Below are 13,781 nucleotides of genomic sequence, written 5' to 3' on the forward strand. Positions count from 1 at the left end.
CGGGACGCCGGTACCGGGGGGGGCGCTGGCACCGCGCGCCGCACAACCGCCTTTAAAGCCGAACTCGCCACGCCCATCCCCACTGCGCCAATCAGCGCTGCGCGCATTCGTGACATCGCTGGGCGGGAAAATGATTGGCAGGAGTAATAGCCAATAGAAGATGAGAGCGGAGAGGCGGAGGGATGTGATTGGCTGTAGTGGCGGAGGGGCGGGGCGCGGCCGTGAGGGCGGGCGCGCTGTGTGGCGGCGCCGTGAGGGGGACGCGGCGGCGGAGCTGTAACTGTCACCTGGAGCGGCGGGCGCCGCGCCACAGCGAGCCAAAGGCGGCGGTTTGTGTCTGCCTCGGGGGGGAGGCTGTGCTAACCCTGCCACGGGGAAGGCTGGCCGAGAGGAAAGCGAGATGCAGCCCTCCTGTTGTCGGAGGGGTTTTTAGTTGTGGCGGGATGGCGGCGCGGCGGGGACTCCCGGGGTGTCGCCTCTGCGCGTCCCGGGACAGCGGGAGCGCCCTCAAAGCTCGGCCTGAGCCCTCGTGCCGGGACGGGCACCCTGGTGCCAGGCGTCCCCCTGCAGTGAGCCCGGTGGGGCACGGCAAGGTGCAGTCGGACCTGGAGACAGAGAGTCAGAGGGGCTGTGTTCCCTGCAGGGACCCCAAAGCAGCCCCAGATTGTGCCCAAAGCAGCCCCAAATTGTCCCCAAACTGTCCCCAAAGCAGCCCCAAATTGTGTCCAAAGCAGCCCCACATTGTGCCCAAAGCAGCCCCACATTGTGCCCAAAGCAGCCTCAGATTGTGCCCAAATTGTGCCCAAAGCAGCCCCCAAACTGTCCCCAAACTGTCCCCAAAGCAGCCCCAAATTGTGCCCAAAGCAGTTCCAGATTGTCCCCAAATTGTGCCCAAAGCAGTTCCAGATTGTCCCCAAACTGTCCCCAGAACAGCCCCAAATTGTCCCAAAACAGCCCCAAATTGTCCCAAAACAGCCCCCAAACTGTCCCCAGAACAGCCCCAAATTGTCCCCAAAGCAGTTCCAGTATGTCCCCAAATTGTCCCCAAAGCAGCCCCCAAACTGTCCCCAAACTGTCCCAAAACCCAGAGGGGCTGTGCTCAGCTCCTGTGCTGCTGCTCCAGGGGAGCATTTGGGGCTCATTTGGGGTTCATTTGGGGTTCATTTGGGGCTCATTTGGGGCTCACTTGGGGCTCCTTTGGGGTTTGCTGGCGGTGCCTCTGTGCCCGCAGTCCCCTGTCCCCTCCTGCGGTGCCGCAGCCGCTCCCTGCCTGGGCTGTGCCTCGCTGCGGGGACAAAACCTCCTGGAAGGGCTGAGGGAGCCGTCCTGCCCTTGCTGTCCTTGGGGAAGAGGGGATCCCCAGCACCCCCATCCCTCCTGCGGGTCCCACTCCTTGTGTGGGGGAGCAGCGAGCTCCCCTCGCCTCCCTGCTCCCCAAAATCGCTTCTCTTCCTTCACAGTTCCCACGATTTCCTTGTTCCACCCCCAAACCAACTCAAGCCAGGTGAATTTGGTGCTCTCCAGGAGGAGGAGGCAAAGTCTCCGTGGCCCAGGGAGCAGCCCTGACTTTTTATTTCATTCCTCTCCAAAGGATTATTTGGAATTCGACCTTGCAGGGAAGGAGGTGTTGCACGAACTCAAATCAAGGTTAACCATTGCCGTGATACTGCAGGGCAATTTATTGCTGTGTGGGCCTTGGGAAGGAGGAAAACCACCCTGAGAGCCTGGAAAAAGCAGGAAAATGAAGTGTTGGGATTGGAAATGAGCACACAGGGGGTGAGAAAACCCAGGTGTGGGTACCTGGAGAGGGGTAGCACGAGCTGTTCTCCTTCCTCCTTGCCTTTTTTGTGCTGGGAATTCTCTGTTCCCCGTGGGAACACAGAGCTGCTGCAGAAAATAACAATAAATGACATTGTCACGCATGGGGCTCGCTCCTGATTGATTCTGGGGAGCTGGCAGCATTTCCTGCACTTGGCAAAAACACCTTGACAGGGTGTGGGAGAGCGGGAGGTGACAGCCAGCTGCTGCCTGGAGTGTCCCAGCCACCCCTGAGCCCTGTGCAAAGCTGAGGGCACCAAACCCTTCAAGAACACAAAATTGAACCAGGAGTTGCTCCCATCTCCCCTCCTTGCCCTCTGGGAGAAGCCACGGGATTGTCACACTTTTATTTCCCTGGAGAGAGACCGAAGCTGTGCTGCTGGCAGGGGCTGGCACCGTGTTCTCCACATGAAATGACATTTGAAGCTGAGAGCACATCCACAGCTGTAATTCCAGCAGAGATCCACAATCCCCAGGCCAAAGCAGGCAGGGGAACCTCCCTAGCTGTGACCCGAGGAAATCCAGCTGGCAGGGACACATTGCCCAGCATTGCTCCACAGCCTTTATCGAGGTTTTCCTCTCCTTGAGCAAGAACTTTCCTCTCCTTCCCTCTGGCAGGGCAGGGAGGGGAATTAGAGGCACCTTAATGAGCCCTTTCTCCTCTTTCAGGTGTAGCTCCCTGATAATGACCTGGATCAGGCTGGAATTCTGCTTCCAGGTTATATTTTAACCCTGGAGCAGTGCCATGAAGAATCCTTCTGCTCCAAAGCTCGGGTGCCACAGCAGAGGCTCAGCCTGAGGGGTTTCCCCTGTGCTCCTGGGGATGGGATGGGATTATCCATGATTTCAGCCAGGGAAATGGGGCAGGCAGGTGTGGGGAATAAATTTCTGGAAAATGTTTAAAGTTTGATGGAAGATTCCCAAGATTCCCACAGGTGCTGGCCAGCAGCAGGAAAAGGAGCAGCCTGTGGCTGTGGGATGGATTTCTGCCATCCCTGGACACGAGGAGCTCAGCTCCCCTGGAAAAGCTTCCTCTGGGACCTGGGCTCCTCCCTTCCCACCCTCTGCTCCCTGCACCCCATCCTGGAGCTCCTTGGGGGTCCCCAGCTGCTCCCTGAGCCCCAAATTCCGTGGGAGCAGGGAAAGAGGGAAGGGCAGAGCTCAAACCAGATCTGGGCTGGGACAGCCTCAGCCTGGGGGCGTCCAGGGCCGCTTGGACGGGCTGGGGGTGACCTGGGACAGTGGGAGGTGTCCCGGGGGTGGCACTGGATGGGAGTTAAGGTCCCTTCCCATCCAAACCATTCCAGGATTCTGTTTTCCCATCCCTCTGCAGGAGCAGTCCTGGGCACTGGGAATTGGCTGGGCAGGAGAGCCTGGAGGGACAGGAGCCAGGGAATGGCTCCCACTGCCAGGGAGCAGCACCTGGGGGGATATTGGGAATTGGGAATTCCTGCCTGGGAGGGTGGGGAGGGGCTGGGAGGGAATTCCCAGAGCAGCTGGGGATGCCCCTGGAGCCCTGGGGACCTCAAATCGGCCCCAAATTGTCCCCAGAGCAGCTCTGGGCCAGTGGGAGCTGTCCCTGCCAGGGCAGGGGTGGCACTGGACGGGCTCTGAGCTCCCTCCAACCCAAACCATCCCATGAATCCACAACTTCCTGATCCACACCACAGCAGAATCCCCAAAGTTCACCCTCGCTCCCAGATAAACCCAGGAGAGCCAGGCACAGCCCCGAGGCTGGGGCAGCAGCTCCCCAGCAGGAACAGCAGGAGCAGAGCCCAGGAATTCCAGGAGGAAGGAGAACCCAGGAATTCCAGGAGGAAGGAGAGCCCAGGGGATGGGAGGAAGGAGAACCCAGGAACTCCAGGAGGAAGGAGAACCCAGGAATTCCAGGAGGAAGGAGAACCCAGGGGATGGGAGGAAGGAGAACCCAGGGGATGGGAGGAAGGAGAACCCAGGAATTCCAGGAGGAAGAAGAACCCAGGGGATGGGAGGGAGGAGAACCCAGGAATTCCAGGAGGAAGGAGAGCCCAGGGGATGGGAGGGAGGCTCTGCTGGCTGGGGCAGCACCCACAGCCCCTGCAGCACCTCCCAGCTGATAAGGAGCACCTGGAGCTCCTTATCTGAGCCCTCAGCCAGAGCCAGAAGCTGCAGCCGGGCTGATAAGGCAGCAGTGCCCAGCTGCGAGGTGGGCACCCAAATTGGGGTTTATCTCCTGCACCCAGGGGTTTGTGTTTACGTTTTTGTCACTTTGCAAATCTCCAGCTTCTCTAACAGCTGAGCAGCACCTGGCTCAGGGGGTTTATCCTCCCCACCAGCAGCACGGCACTGCCCTGGCAGCTGCCAAAGCTCCAAATTCTAAGTTATTTTGTTTTAAAATTTTTAATTTTTAATTTAAAAATTAAAAACTGGCGTGTTCAGCATCAGATATTAGCGGTTTTCTTCCCTGGGATGGAATTCCCAGAGGAATTGTGGCTGCTCCATCCCTGGAAGTGTCCAAGGCCGGCTTGGAGCACCCTGGGGTGGTGGAACCCTGCCCATGGAGGATTTTAAGGTCTCTCCCAACCCAAACCATTCCATGATTTTTAATGTGGAAAGGAAAAGGCCCTGGTTGATGGCATTTTATAAAGGCTTTAGAAGAGGGGTCAGAGCAAATATAAACGGGTGCTTTGATTTTAATCTTATTTGCAGCACAACCAGCTGGAATTTTATGGCCTCACTGCTTTTTTTTGGCAAATTTGGGTGCCAGATCCTCATAGGAAAGACAGATTCCACGTGGGAATCAATTCCCCATCCCACAGGACACAGATCAGCCCCTTCCCAGCACATCCCATCCTCCCTTAAAAACACCCAAAATACAAATTTAACCCCGAGTCTGGAGCTCTATCCCAGCCCCAAAATACAAATTTAACCCCAAGTCTGGAGCTCTTTCCAGCCCCAAAATACAAATTTAACCCCAAATCTGGAGCTCTTTCCAGCCCCAAAATACAAATTTAACCCTGAGTCTGGAGCTCCTTTCCAGCCCCAAAATACAAATTTAACTCCAAGTTTGGAGCTCCTTTCCAGCCCCAAAATACAAATTTAACCCTGAGTCTGGAGCTCTATCCCAGCCCCAAAATACAAATTTAACTCCAAGTTTGGAGCTCTATCCCAGCCCCAAAATACAAATTTAACCCCGAGTTTGGAGGTCTATCCCAGCCCCAAAATACAAATTTAACCCTGAGTTTGGAGCTCCTTTCCAGCCCCAAAATACAAATTTAACCCTGAGTCTGCAGCTCTATCCCAGCCCCAAAATACAAATTTAACCCCAAGTCTGGAGCTCTATCCCAGCCCCACTGAGCTCCAAGGCAGTGCCAGACTCAGGAGATCCCTGCAAAAGGCTCCAGCCTGGATTCTCCTGGGAATGAAGAGCCCAGGGAAATTCATCTGCTCAGAAACCTGACGTGCCCCAGTTATTTTTTATCTTTATATTTGCCAACTCCAGGAATATAAACAAACAATTCTGTTTTGTCTTCGGGGTGGCCTGACCCACTTTGGGAGCAGCAGCCCCAAAATCACGGACAACTGGAATTCCTGCCACAAACTCAGGGCAGGGATTGTTGCACTTGGGGTCCTGGTGCTGGGATCAGCTGGAAAATCATGGAGAACAGGAATTCCTGCCCTGCCACAAGCTCAGGGCAGGGATTATTGCACTTGGGGTCCTGGTGTTGGGATCAGTGCTGGAAAATCACGGAAAACTGGAATTCCTGCGGTGCTGCCAGCTCAGGGCAGGGATTAATGCACATTTTAGCCCCCCAAAAAGCGGTGGAGTCCATCAGAAGGAAACAATTTGATGTTTGGAATGGAGGCAGAGCAGGATCATCCCCAGCTTTAACCAATTCCTGAACTTTCTCACCATCCATGAGGTGATGCCAGAGAAAAAAATTGGAGAGAATTGAGCCCTGATGTTCTCCAGGGGGTTTTTCCAGCCCCAAACCACCCCAGGACGGGAAGAGGCAGCACTGGAGTTCCACCAGAGCCAGGCAGCTCTGAGGGAAAGGTGTGGATGCTGGGAATGTGGCTGCTGGTGCTGGGATCAGCGCTGGAAAATCACAGAGAACAGGAATTCCTGCCACAAGCTCAGGGCAGGGATTTATGGGGTTCTTCACCCCAAAAAGAGCTGGAGCCCATCAGAAGGAAACAATCGGAGCGCGCAGGCAGAGCAGGATCGTTCCCGGCTTTAACCACATTCCTGAACTTTCTCACCATCCATGAGGTGATGCCAGGGAGAGTCACCAGCAGAGAAAATTGGAGAGAATGGAGCCCTGATGTTCTCCAGGGGGTTTTTCCAGCCCCAAACCACCCCAGGATGGGAAGAGGCAGCGCTGGAGTTCCACCAGAGCCAGGCAGGGAGCTCCAGCCCCTCTGACTTTGTGCAGCTCTGAGGGAAAGGTGTGGATGCTGGGAATGGGGCTGCTGGTGCTGGGATCAGTGCTGGAAAATCATGGAAAACAGGAATTCCTGCCCTGCCACAAGCTCAGGGCAGGGATTATTGCACTTAGGGTCCTGATGTTGGGATCAGCTGGAAAATCACAGAAAACTGAAATTCCTGCCACAAGCTCAGGGCAGGGATTATTGCACTTGGGGTCCTGGTGCTGGGATCAGCTGGAAAATCACGGAGAACAGGAATTCCTGCCTTGCTACAAGCTCAGGACAGGGATTTGTGGGGTTCTTCACCCCAAAAAGAGCCGGAGCCCATCAGAAGGAAACAATCGGAGCACGCAGGCAGGGCAGGATCGTTCCCGGCTTTAACCACATTCCTGAACTTTCTCCTTTTTTTTGCCTGAGTCACCCGGGATCGGTTTCACCGCCGGGATTTTGCGTAACGTCACCGCAGCGTCACCAGCAAAGAAATCAGAACGAGCCGAGCCCTGCTGTTCTCCGGGGGTTATTCCAGCCCCAAACCAGCCCAGGATGGGACACGGCAGCGCTGGAGCGGGCAGGGAGCTCCAGCCCCGCCGAGTTTCAGGTGTGACTCCCGGAATTTCCGAATTTCCTTGCAGCGCTCACATAACCTGACCTAATTCCCCCTCCCGAGCGGCCGCAGGGAGAGGCAGAGCCCGCCGTGTGTGATTAAAGCTGCGTTGGGATTATTTCCTTCACCAAAGTTGTTGTTTTGGTTTGGGGTTTGGTTGTTTTTTTGTGGGTTTTTTTTTTTTTTCCCCAACTCGCCTTTCTGGTTTGGAGCCCCGGGGGAACAATGGGAGGGCGCAGCTGGAGGTGATCCGGGGAGGGATCGGTAGCGCCGGGCAGAGGCTGGAGCTCCTGGGGTTGTCCTGGCTTTATTTCCAGAAATCAGCAAAATTAGAGCCAGAAAGGAGGGAAAAACCTGGCTGGGGGGGAAGGGGAAAGGGAAGGGAAAAGGAAAGGGAAGGGGAAAGGGAAAAGGGAAGGGAAAAGGGAAGGGAAGGGAAGGGAAGGGAAGGGAAAGGAAAGGAAAGGAAAGGAAAGGAAAGGAAAGGAAAGGAAAGGAAAGGAAAGGAAAGGAAAGGAAAGGAAAGGAAAGGAAAGGAAAGGAAAGGAAAGGAAAGGAAAGGAAAGGAAAGGAAAGGAAAGGAAAGGAAAGGAAAGGAAAGGAAAGGAAAGGAAAGGAAAGGAAAGGAAAGGAAAGGAAAGGAGGAAGGAAATGAAAGGGAAAAGGAAAAGGGAAAGGAAAGAGGGAAGGAAAGGAAAAGGAAAGGGAAGGGAAAAGGAAAGGGAAGGGAAAAGGAAAGGGAAAAGAAAAGGAAAGGAAAGGTTTCAGGGCAGTTCCCCAGAGTTTAAAAGGGCTCCAGGAGAGCTGCAGAGGGATTTGGGACAAAGGATGGAGGGGTGGGATTTATTCCAGGATTTTGTTTTCCCATCCCCCTGCAGGAGCAGCCCAGGACAGTGGGAATTTGGTGGGCAGGAGAGCTTGAGTGCCAGGAGCCAGGGAAAGGCTCCCACTGCCGGAGGGCAGGGATGGGTGGGATATTGGGAATTGGGAATTCCTGGCTGGCAGGGTTGAGGGGCTTGGGTGGAATTCCCAGAGGAGCTGGGGCTGCCCCTGGAGCCCTGGCAGTGCCCAAGGCCAGGCTGGACAGGGCTGGGAGCACCTGGGACAGGGGGAGGTGCCGGGGTTGGGACTGGATGGGATTTAGGTCCTCCCAACCCAAAGCATTGCAGGATCCTGCTCTGCCTGACCCCTCACATGGCCTCGGTCCAACTGGTTAATTCTGGTGGGTTTCAGCACTGCAGGGCAATTAAACCTGTTTAAAATGGAATTTTAAAGAATGAAGAGAAAATGCTGGGATGAGGAGCCCGGTGCATTCTGAGCCTTCTGCCACAGCACAAGCAGAGAAAAAAAAAAAACCCTTTATTCACCCCAAAGGCAGCACAGCTTCGGGAGCTTTGGAACGGGAACATGTAAAGGAATAAATGCAGGAAAATCCCACTGGGAGATGACAAAAACGAGAGCAGCTCCCGGTACTGAAGTGATTTCAGCATTTCTGAGAGGAAAAAGAAAGGCCCCAAGCAGGGAGCAGGAGCGTTCCCATGCAGGACGCTGCAGCGCCGGGGCAGGTGGAGCAGCACCACTCCCTGGGCCAGGAGCCCCTTTCTATCCTGGTTTTTGTCCCTTTGGATGGGTTTTCATTTGCATGAAGGGTTAATGTGTGCCACCACTAGCTGGACAGCGAGACGGGTCCAGGGCTCCTCAGGCCAGCAGCCTCGGGCCGGGCAGCTCAGCCTGCAGCAGGCCCAGTGTCCAACCCTAAGAGCTGTCTTAGCCCAGCACCTCAGCGAGCTCAGTGATTTCAGCTCTCAGTGATTTCCAGCTCTCAGTGATTTTCAGCTCTCAGTGATTTTCAGCTCTCAGTGATTTCAGCTCTCAGTGATTTCCAGCTCTCAGTGATTTTCAGCTCTCAGTGATTTTCAGCTCTTTTATAATTTCAGCTCTCAGTGATTTTCAGCTCTTTTATAATTTCAGCTCTCAGTGATTTTCAGCTCTCAGTGATTTTCAGCTCTCAGTGATTTCAGCTCTCAGTGATTTCAGCTCTCAGTGATTTTCAGCTCTCAGTGATTTTCAGCTCTCAGTGATTTTCAGCTCTTTTATAATTTCAGCTCTCAGTGATTTTCAGCTCTTTTATAATTTCAGCTCTCAGTGATTTCAGCTCTCAGTGATTTCAGCTCTCAGTGATTTTCAGCTCTCAGTGATTTCAGCTCTCAGTGATTTTCAGCTCTCAGTGATTTTGAGCTCTCAGTGATTTCAGCTCTCAGTGATTTTCAGCTCTTTTATAATTTCAGCTCTTTGCTCACTAAGATGCTGGCCTCAGTGGCATCCATGCAGATGGAGAGAGAGGAGAAGGCAGCCTCGGAGATTCCACCATGGTTTATTTGCAGGGAGTTCACGAAGGGTTCCTACGGCAGCTCTTCTGCCAGAATGGGCCAGGGAGGCTGCTTCTATAGGGTTAGGAGGTGTTGTAGTGTGCTGCTATTTCCTGTTTTAGACTTCCCAGTCCCTTCCCAGGTAGCAATACCTTCTCTGTTCCCCTCCCCTTGCCTCTTCCTAAGTGATGTCCATCAAGCTTAACATCCCAGCAAGGGCGTCGTGTGATTGGCAGAAGCTCCAAAGATGCCTCTCAGCCCTGGGCCATTGGCCTGTCCCAGTGTCATTGTCCCCTGAGACTCGCCCTCTCCCACCTGGTTGGTAGCTCACCTATCCTCTCCCTTCCCCCTCCCCCTGAGCTTAAAAGGACCTGGGACCATGGACCTGGGCTTAAAAGGGCCTGGGACCATGGACCTGGGCTTAAAAGGACCTGGGACCATGGACCTGGGCTTAAAAGGACCTGGGACCATGGACCTGGGCTTAAAAGGACCTAGAGACCATGGACCTGGGCTTAAAAGGACCTGGGACCATGGACCTGGGCTTAAAAGGACCTGGGACCATGGACCTGAGCTTGAAAGGACCTGGCACCATGCAGCTGGGATTCTACTGTAGCTGTACCAAGATTCAGAGATCTGGAATAAAGCTCTGGATTAAACCCTGCGGTAGAATCCTCTCCTTTCTTCTTCACCTAGCCTAAGGACTCTCACCAGAGGTAAACCTGAGTTCTTACCAGCCTGGACTTGTTCTCAGTGTCCAGCTGCAGCACCAGCCAGCCAGAGGGATCTCTGTGCTGAAACACCACAGCTGCTGCCTCTGGCCGAGCAGCGAGAGCGGGACGAGCCCAGACCCGTTCCATCCTGGAATATTGGGATATTATCCCAATAAGGAGGGATTGAAAACTGACCAATTGTAAGGGTTAGGGAAACTAGCCTGTAGGGTCACAGAGAGATAAGCTAGGCCAGAGGAGCCAAGTGAAGACTCCAGGCTTGGCTATTCTGACTCAGCATTTCTGTATCTCAGGCTTACATCCTCCACGGGGCCTGAGCCACCTCAGTGTCCCCTACAGGTTAATCAGGGCCGTGCTTGGCCGTGCCAGCTCTGTCCGGGCTCGCTGGGCTGGGGCAGGTCGGGGTTCCCCCCGGGCTGGTGCAATCAGAGCAGGCTCTGGTGCTGCAGCGATTCCAGCAGTGATTCCAGAAGGGCCCAGAGCAGGGCCGGGCTGGCAGGAGCGTTCCCTCCAGGCTGCGGCCGCGCTGGGGCTCCTGTGCAGCAGCGATGGAGCGGCACAGCCCGGGGCCAGGAGCCCCTTCTGATCCCAGGGCCAGGAGCCCCTTCTCATCCCAGGGTCAGGAGCCCCTTCCCATCCCAGGGCCAGGAGCCCCTTCTGATCCCGGGGCCAGGAGCCCCTTCCCATCCCGGGGTCAGGAGCCCCTTCTCATCCCGGGGTCAGGAGCCCCTTCTCATCCCGGGGTCAGGAGCCCCTTCTCATCCCGGGGTCAGGAGCCCCTTCTGATCCCGGGGCCAGGAGCCCCTTCTGATCCCGGGGCCAGGAGCCCCTTCCCATCCCGGGGTCAGGAGCCCCTTCTGATCCCGGGGTCAGGAGCCCCTTCCCATCCCGGGGTCAGGAGCCCCTTCCCATCCCGGGGTCAGGAGCCCCTTCCCATCCCGGGGTCAGGAGCCCCTTCTGATCCCGGGGCCAGGAGCCCCTTCCCATCCCGGGGCCAGGAGCCCCTTCCCATCCCAGGGCCAGGAGCCCCTTCCCATCCCAGGGTCAGGAGCCCCTTCTGATCCCGGGGCCAGGAGCCCCTTCCCATCCCAGGGCCAGGAGCCCCTTCCCATCCCAGGGTCAGGAGCCCCTTCCCATCCTGGGGCCAGGAGCCCCTTCCCATCCCGGGCTCAGGAGCCCCTTCCGATCTGGGGCCAGGAGCCCCTTCCCATCCCGGGGTCAGGAGCCCCTTCCCATCCTGGGGTCAGGAGCCCCTTCTGATCCCGGGGCCAGGAGCCCCTTCCCATCCTGGGGCCAGGAGCCCCTTCCCATCCTGGGGCCAGGAGCCCCTTCTGATCCCGGGGTCAGGAGCCGCTTCTGATCCCGGGGTCAGGAGCCGCTTCTGATCCCGGGGTCAGGAGCCCCTTCCCATCCCGGGGCCAGGAGCCCCTTCTGATTCTGGGGTCAGGAGCCCCTTCCCATCCCGGGGTCAGGAGCCCCTTCTGATTCTGGGGTCAGGAGCCCCTTCCCATCCCGGGGTCAGGAGCCCCTTCCCATCCCGGGGTCAGGAGCCCCTTCTGACCCTGGGCTCAGGAGCCCCTTCCCATCCCGGGGTCAGGAGCCCCTTCTCACCCCGGGGTCAGGAGCCCCTTCCCATCCCGGGGTCAGGAGCCCCTTCCCATCCCGGGGTCAGGAGCCCCTTCCCATCCCGGTTTTTGCCCCCTTGGACTGGTTTCTGTCCGGATCCTCCCTCTGCACGAAGGTTCAAGGCCTCATTGGCCGTGCCAGCTCTGGCCAGGCTGTCCCCTCTCACCTGGGGGCTGCACTTTACTGAGGGGTCACTGGGACATTTCAGGAAAAATCCCTGCCAGGATCCTCCTCCTGAGGAGCTGAGAGGCCTCAGAAAGGAAATGTAAGCAATAATTCCAGTTGAGGTGTGAGAACATGGGTTGGACTCGATGATCTTAAAGGTCTCTTCCAACCTAAAATTCTGTGATTCTCTGATTGCTTGGGATGGGGTTTGGAGCTCATTTACCAACAGGTGCATCTTTGATTGGCTCCATGTGAATTGTTTTTAATTAATGACCAACCCCAGTCCAGCTGTGTCAGACTCTGACCAGTCACGAGGTTTTTATTGTCACTCCTGTCCAGCCTTCTGATGTCTCCTTTTTCTTGAGTATAGTTTTAGTATATAATTTCTTTTAATATAAGGTAGTATCATAATATTATAAATATAATATACAGTATCATGATATAATAAACCAACCTAAGAGCTTGGAGTCAGTTCTCATCTCTCACCTGTCCTGGGACCCTCAGCACCGCGGCACAGCCGGTGAGCGCTGAGCTGTGCTGCGGAGCCTCGAGTGCCGCGTTTCTCACAGCTCCCCTTTACCCCTTTCACAATACAATGACCAAACCGGCGGTGCGTGCTCGACCATTTGTTGAGTATTTTCAGCGCTTTCTCACCTGTTTCCTACAGGAGACCCTTCCAGCCGCATCCCCTCCTCCCGCAGCCCCGGCCGCTCCCACCCCCGGAGCCCCGCCGGGACCGGGACCCGAGAGGGGCGCGGCAGCGACCCGGCCGTGTCCGGGGGATTCCTCCCGGGAGAACCCCGCAGGCTGCTCCCTCACCGCGCCGGACCGGGCCCGGCTGGCCCGGATCGGCCCCAGGCTGCCCCGGATCGGCCCCGGGCTGCCCTGGATCGCTCCCGGGCTGTCCCGGATCGGCCCCGGGCTGTCCCGGATCGGCCCCGGGCTGGCCCGGATCGGCCCCGGGCTGTCCCGGATCAGCCCCGGCTGTCCCGGATCGCTCCCGGGCTGTCTCGGATCGCTCCCGGGCTGTCCCGGACCGGCCCCGGGCTGTCCCGGATCGCTCCCCGGGCTGTCCCGGATCGCTCCCCGCGCTGTCCCGGATCAGCCCCGGCTGTCCCGGACCGGCCCCGGGCTGTCCCGGATCGCTCCCCGGGCTGTCCCGGATCGCTCCCCGGGCTGTCCCGGATCGCTCCCCGGGCTGTCCCGGACCGGCCCCGGCTGTCCCGGATCGCTCCCCGGGCTGTCCCGGATCGCTCCCGGCGGGGTTGGGCGCTCAGCGAGCTCCTCCTGCCGCGCTCGGCAGCACCGCCGGGCGCTGAGAAACTTCGCCCTGATCCTTTCCATCCCTTCCCTTTTCCCTTATTCCTTTTCTTTTCCTTTTCCCTGTCCTTATCCCACTCCCTTTTCCTTTTTCCTTCTCTTTTCCCTTTTCCTTTCCTTATTCCATTCCCCTTTCCCTTCTCTTTTCAACTTTCCTTTTTCCTTTCCTTATTTCTTTCCCCTTTCCCTTTCCCTTCTCTTTTTCCTTTCCTCTTCCTTTTCCTTATTCCTTTCCCCTTTCCCTTCTCAACTTTCCTTTCTCCTTTCCTTATTCCTTTTCTTTATCCTTTCTTTATTCCTTTCCTTTCACCTTTCCTTTCCCCTTCCCTTTTTCCTTTCCTTATTCTGCTCCATTTTTTTCCCTTCTCTTTTTCCTTTCCCTTTCCCTTTCCTTACTCCATTCCCCTTTCCTTTCTCCTTTCCTTATTCCCTTTTCCTAATTTTTTCCTTCTCTTTTTCCTTTTTTTCCTTCCCTTTTTCCTTTCCCCCTCCCTTTCTCCTTCCTTATTCCATCCCCCTTTCCTTTCTCTTTTCAACTTTCCTTTCTCCTTATTCTTTCCCTTTTTCCTTTCTCCTTTCCCTTTCCCCTTCCCTTTTCTTTTCCTTACTCCATTCCCCTTTCTCTTTTCAACTTTCCTTTCTCCTTATTCTTTCACTTTCCCTCATTCCATTCCCTTTTCCCTTCCCCTCTCCCTATTCCTTTTCCCCTCCCTCATTCCCTCCCCTCCCCTGGGATGATTTCCC

This window comes from Fringilla coelebs (assembly GCF_963513975.1).
Source record: "Fringilla coelebs genome assembly, chromosome: 26".
In the NCBI taxonomy this organism is placed as follows: domain Eukaryota; kingdom Metazoa; phylum Chordata; class Aves; order Passeriformes; family Fringillidae; genus Fringilla; species Fringilla coelebs.